Raw genomic sequence first — 7,328 nt, forward strand, 5'->3', positions numbered from 1 at the left:
AAGTGAACCAGAGTGAAAACTGAGCAAAACGGCACAGTGACAACTACACACAAGGGATCCTCTAACAATTCCTCACAAGGGAGGAAAAGCACAAGTTATATAGAAATAGGTTATTACACACCCTAGCAACACTTCCCATTAGTTTGTGAACCAATTTAAGCAAGGCAGTGTATCAGTATAAGCAATACTTAAATGAAAACTGAGCAAAATGGCATTTCACAAGGTTAAAAAATGGGAAGGAAAGGGTAGTTAAAAGAAAATAGGTTCATCACACAGTTCTAGCTGAGAATTAATCTAAAGAAGGCAGATCTAACAAATGTGACCAGAGTCAGTAGGCCAGTGCCAAAGTCAGTTGGTACAGGGCAAGGGCCCAGGAGCAAAAAATGTTCTTGTAGCTGCAGTCAAGTCTTTGGTTAACAAAGTGGAAAAGGCGGATGCAGACATTGAAACGACAATGTTAAGAGAGAGAGGCGGCCAACCCAACAGCTAGGTAAAGGATTTAAAACACTGTTAGTGCTACCGTGAAGAAAGGGCAGCCTGGCGGAACAATGTACCTTAAAATGGAGAAGTGGCTCCTGCGGTGGCGGTTGTTCCTGGTAGTCCCTGCCATTCGGGTGATCCAGCAGAGGAAGAGAGGCTCTCATCGTGGAGGAAGGTTGGAGTTACTGCACTACCCAGGGATGAAACCAGCCGCGGTGCTGCCCGACGAATAAAAGGTACACTCCTTTAAATCGCAGTCTGGGTGGACTTGTGCCTGGCTATCCGGCCCCCGAGTACAGGGCACAGGAAATTCGACCAAGGCAGGTCCGGGAAGGCGATTGGCAAACTGGTTGGCCCCACCAGTTCAAGGGAAGAAGGCTCTTGCAGGTGAAGATCTTCTCTCGTCGTGTGGAGAAAAGTGGTGAGACGCTGCAGCAGGGCTTCACCGGTGGTTCAGTCATTACAGATGTTTATGGCTTCTCTCCTCTTCGGCTTCTAAGTTCCAGTGGCGACGTCTTGCTTTTCCAGTACTCAGGACCCTGCTTTTATGCAAAAAGATTCCCATTCATGCAGCCTAGCTGTCACTCACACAGTGGAGTGGTCATCTTGGCGGGAGACCCTCCAGCCTATCAGGATAGAGTGCGACATGGGTTGCTGAGGCAACCCTGTCCAGGGGTCCTACTCCCCCCTCCCACACAATGGACCCACCCAGACTCAGTGGCGCCGAAAGGAGGGCTTCTCGGTAGAAGCCCGCCAAAAGGACGAACAAAGGATCCCCGACCTGGGTTAGGAGTTTAGAGGAAGACACAAGAAAGAAGTTATATTAAAGTTCTGGCAATAAAAACCTACCGGAGTAAAGTTAATATTAAAATACACCGGCGGTATGTTAGAAGCTGTCAGTAAAAGTGGTAGCCTCAAACAATAGGAAAATCCCATAGGGAAATATTCGCGGTCGGATATTTACGGTAGTAACCACTCCCACTAGCCAGAAACTTTTGAGAGAGGGACTGTACGGTACCCTCTCGAAAATGAACATAGGGGAAAAACTATTAACCCCTTCCAGTACTTCCATAGTAAGATGGGTTGTACTGGTTTAGTTCATAGGATTCGACTAGTAAAGTCAATGGGGACTTTACATACCATGGCAGACAGTAGTCAGTCCCAGGGTATGGAGTCTATGTTTGGGGGTCACTACGACACCCCTGTCTCACTGCACTGAGGGTGCTGGGTAACACATGTGAATAAAGATGGTTCCTATGGGGTTGAGAAAGATCCCATAGGCATTAAACACAAAAATAGCCTAGAACACACATAGCAAAAATACCTAAGAGTGGGAAAAAAGAGTCTCACTCTTAGCAGGAAAAAAGAAACAAACCCTTCAAATCCAGCAAAGCTGCTGGGGGACTCTATAGGTAAGGGAAATTAGCCATAGAATGAGAATTCTCCCTAACAGAAACCTTCCAATAACTAAATATGGAAAATTGTGTGAGTATCTAACAATTGCACTGCAGCCCTTCTCAGTGACTACACCGTGCAGTCTCAGTAAAAACTCCCTTTTCAGGACAGCAAAGGAGTGGCGTTAAAGAGCGTGTAGTACAGGGGCTACTGTCTATGGGAAAAGAACAGTCATGTCAGGTGGGGACAATTGCTAAGGGCATGCATGCCCATTTCATGTATATCAATTTTAATAGTGCGGCATGTGAGTTTCTCAAACCATGGCACTTGCTGGCATAAGTTAACAGACACACTCAGTAGAAGGGACTTTCACTCTGGACAGATTACGGGCATTGAGATGCTTTGGAGAAGCAAAAGAGAAATGTAAGTACTGGGTAGTGGGGGCCATATGCTGCATAGCCTGTAGAGTTGAGAATTTGACAGTATGCATCCAAGATAAGGGGACTAAAGGACACAAATAACAGATTGGGAGGACAGATTAAGATCCTCTGGAGCAAGGTAGCTACAGAGTCACTTGCACTATATTGTCCCAGATATAATAGATGGAAATACAGATGGCAGACGTAACAAGCGAGACCATGAAACTGCAGAAAATATATAGATTTTTTTCTAGCGTATGCACTGCAGCACCGGCAGGACAGCTGGCAAGATAGGGTACACGGAGCCAGAGGCCTCCCACCCAGCTGTCATAGTGCAACACCAATAACTGATGCCACCTGCACTGGTGCAGCCTGGGCCTAGTGCCCTGGGCATTCAAGGGATTACAAATATACCTGATGTACCTCCCTTTTACACGCAGTGGTTGACAAGGAGGGGTATTCCATATGGGAGTGATGTCACAATCCTTCAGGCACCACTCACACAGATGTCAGGGTGCCCAGCAGATGTGGGGGAACAACCTGCTTACTGTCTATGTTCTTTGGACTTCTGGGGATCTACGAATCTTAGCCAAAGAGTACACCAAATTTAGTGAGGAACCGCAATGGATGAATGAGGCGATGTTCACTGCTATACAGACTACAACTCTATTTGCAGAGACATGAACAAGCTAATGAGAGGGATAATGCTGCCTAAGGTTAGACAGCGGCTCGTGTCCATGAGACTTCCCCAGAGGCAGATGTCCATGTGCGAGACATCCTTGAGCAAGCTAGGAATAGACTGAGTGTTGTGATTCAAGAAACCTGCCCTAAAAAATCATAATAGGCAAAGAATAAATGCAAGCTGAACAAAGGAGAATCCCTTGAAGACTAGTTAGACTGACTGAAGGCAGAGTTCTCAGCACCTGTATGACACTAAACTGAAGAAGACTGCACAGGAAGCCATAGCAATTCCTTTGCATCTGGTCTGCTCCTATGATTCAGGTGCAGCGTGCACCGGGTGGCAGAATAAGGCCTGATTGGAGCTAGTGGCGGGTGCTAATCATTGTGTGACATGTGAGGAACAGTGGCAGGAGAGCATTACAAGTAAACAAACGTCTTTACAATTGCAGAACCTACAAGGACAGGTGAATAACCCTGTTAGAAGGGGGAGTGGAACCAAGGGAGGCTTTGGATGTAGAGGTGGGGGCAGAGGAAGTAGATCATCACATCAGGGGCAAGCGGGGCAACAAGGGCAGCAAGGATAACTGGGACAACAGGATTTCCAAGGACAACCAGGGTATTAGGTTTCACCAGGACACCAGACAGATCCGTTAGCGTGTAACTACTGCAAACAGTTTGGTCATTGGACGAACGGGTGCCCTTACAGACCTCAAAATGACCAAAGCAGAATTCTACCCCTGGTCCTCCCATATGGGGACTAGCTCCCTTCCCTGAGTCAAATGTGAAAGTATCACCTACCCTCCCAAACCTTAGTATACCTGCCTATGTTCCTGGCGCTCTTTGATCCTGCAAATGGACCAGGGCCTGTTCTAACTAAGCTCAGGCGAGGGGGTCCACTGGAAGATGTGGTACAAGGAGTCAAGGAGGTCCCTATGCCCAGAGTGCAGGAGAGTGAAAAGCCACACCTTGCTTATTGGATAATGGTGCGTCTAACTATCATTAGATAGTTTCCTTAACATGCCCTTCTCCACAGATACAGTGAGATCAGTAAGAATCACTAAGGGTATGGTAAATGGTCAAATGTATGTAAACCACATGTTCCTGTACTGCACACAGTCACAGAACCATGAACAATCACTGTCAGTCCCATAACCAATACACATGCTTTCCTCCTCAGTCCTTCAGCTGCACTCAACCTTTTGGGTAGGGACACACTGTGTAAACTCTGGTGTATCATTTATGAGTGGGCAGAGGATTTGAAGGAATTGATTATTAAATACCAGCGTCCTTTTGGTCAGAGCAAGACAATGCGGTGGATTACTAAGTGGCAACCTGTAAAGATTAGGGTTGTCACTTTTAAGAAACATCCCCATATTCCTGAAAACCCACTGAAAGTGGGAGCTAAACAATGAATTACCCCTGTCATTGAATCACTCTTGAAATAAGGCCTAATGCCCGCCCTCCCCCAGCCCCTGTAACACGCTTTAATGTGAACTTTCACACGTATAGGCATATACAATGCATTATCAGAATTATCAGAATGAATGTACATTTTATATACAAACTCTACAACTCAAACCTGACTTGAATGTGCATTTTCATATGAATAGTAATAATAATAATAATAATAATAATTTAGCATTTATATAGCGCTACAAACCCTCAGGTATCTGAGCGCTGCTTATTATTACCCACGGTGTATGGTGCTCATTTATCGGCCTCGGAAGGATGAAAGGCTGAGTTTGGCCCTGCCGGGATTTGAATCTGTGTCAGCAGGCTCTGCACAGATGTCAAAGCGAGCACTCTACCCGCTGTGCTATCGGACCGGCGATATATGGGGCATATAGGACATGTGCATTTTATAACTTTATACCAAACACTGAAATGCTACTTATGTGCCATACACTCACGTACACACCTTACACTCATATGCCTCACACCGTACTTTCTAATAACACACTCCTACAACAAACCCTCCCACGACACATGCTCCTATTGCAGACTCTTCAATGACACCAACTTTTGAAACACACATGCTCCTTCGCTACGTGCTCTATGACACACACTCTTCGGATACACCCTTATGGCACACACTGGTATGACACACGCCACTACAACACATTCATATGGCACACACATTCCCACAGCACACCCTCCAATGACACACAACACATTATCTTTCGACACATGCTCAGCACAGCACATTTACTTATGATACACACACCTACTCCACGTGCTGTTATGCAACATGCTCTTATGCCCCACAAACGTATTCACATGTTCTCACAACACATGCTATTATGACACATGCTCAGAATTAAATTACATCTTCTGTATATATACAATATATACAGGTAGATGTAGAAGATGCACTTTCCATACATGTATGCTACTATACATATGTAAAGTATTGCATACATGTAGTAAGTGTGAAGTGTATAGCTCAATGCAGTCATACGGCAAACACTCATACTATATATTTCCTTATACCACAATCACACACACACAGACGCTATACACCACTGTCCACAAATAAACACTGAAATTATAGATACAAACTTTTAAAATCAAAAGTTAAGGTTAATCTAAAAGAAGGCAAACTGTAAAAAAAAGTCAAAATAACAACATTAAGGTAAAACACTGACTGTATACGTCTACAAATTCAACCATGGAACTCAAAGTACAAACATTCACTCCATACTTCTACAAATCAACCTTAACACTTACTTCAAGTATAAGGCAGGTTACATCATGATATAGTTGAAATGAATTATTATAAGGTTTGATTTGTAGTGGTATGAAGTGAGAGGTTGTACCCTAACATTGGTATTCTCAATATTTGTACACTTTGCTTTTTGTTAGATTAACCTTCACGCTTGATTAAAACAAATTTCTTGTCTCTAATGTCAGTGTTTATTTGTGGAGAGTATGCTGTATAGTGTGTGATTGTATGTGGTATGAGTGAATATAGCATTAGTGTTTTCTGTGTAACTGTATTAGCATATATGACCATATGGCATATGAGCTATGCACTTTACATTTACTATATGCATCTAATACTTTTACTATAGTTCCATACATTGGGCCTCATTATAAGTTCACTGGTCCGGTAACAATGGTACCAGTAAGCTTGCCGGTACCGTTGTTAAAGGACTGGCAAACTACGAGTTCTGCATGCGGTTGCCTTAATGCCCACCCGGACTGGCCTGCCGGGCGGACCGGTACCCGTGAGCAGAGCATGTTGGATGCACCGGCACCATTTTGAATGGTGCCGGTGCATCCAACCTCCACATTCCCATTGAGCCCTGTGGGGCTCAAATGGGAATGGGGAAGATTTTATCCCGGCACTCCTGAATAGGCAATTACCGGGTTCAGCGGGGCAGTAATGACCCAGTAATTACCCATTCGCAGGTGCAGGAATAATTTGCAAGTTTTGCGGCAGCCTACCGATTTTACCAGCAAGGCTACCACCAATATTGTAATGAGGCCCATTATGTTTCTATGTGTTTTGTATGTGTTTTGTATGTTGCTGTGTTTGTGAATGGGCTCAGTTGCACCTTGTTACCAGCCCATCCGCCCCTTAGGTTGACTGCTTTGGCCCCTTGACCCATTGAGTGAGTTTGGACTAACTTGATAATTTGAGACTACAGGTTGTTCTTCTGAGATACGGCACAGGAGGGTGTCTGACTCCCCTTCTCCCCATAAATTCCACCTTGCTAATATGTAGAGTTTTCCATGAACATGCAGTGATCGAGGACAGGAACTCTCTGCTCTGTGAGCTACACTAGAGGACTTGTCATTGGTTATTGTGGCTAGAAATAGGAAACCAAACTCAAGCGTGTCATTTCTGCTCATACACCAAAGATCAATCAGGCGCCTACCTGTGGGTGTTATGCAACGCAGTCCCACACATGTGCTGCAGCATTTCTGGTCCTTTGGGCAGTCACTGTCACGTTTGCATGTCACGTTTCAGCTAGTTTACTGAAAATTATGCAACCTTTGACGAGATTACTGAAGCAGGGTGTACCGTGGAAATGGGAAAGGAACAAATTGACGCAGTGGCCATGCTAAAAGGCTGTCTAATGAAAGTGCCATGTTTAGCATAGCCAATGAAAAACCAGGATTTCTTTGTAGAAATAGGATTCACGGATCAATGTATGTCAGCAGTGTTATATCAAAAACACGATACAAACAGCTACACCATTCCATAGCCTAGTAAAGCACTGTCACAATTAGAGACAAAATTTAGTGAATGTGAAAAAGTGATTCTGACCACTGTCTGGGCATTACAACATTTCCGTCCCATAATTCAAGGGGAGCGTGTGATTGTTAAAAATAAATCACCAGCCTCTG

Source organism: Ambystoma mexicanum, chromosome 4p (genome assembly GCF_040938575.1).
Source record: "Ambystoma mexicanum isolate Mex_15411 chromosome 4p, UKY_AmexF1_1, whole genome shotgun sequence".
NCBI classification, from domain to species: domain Eukaryota; kingdom Metazoa; phylum Chordata; class Amphibia; order Caudata; family Ambystomatidae; genus Ambystoma; species Ambystoma mexicanum.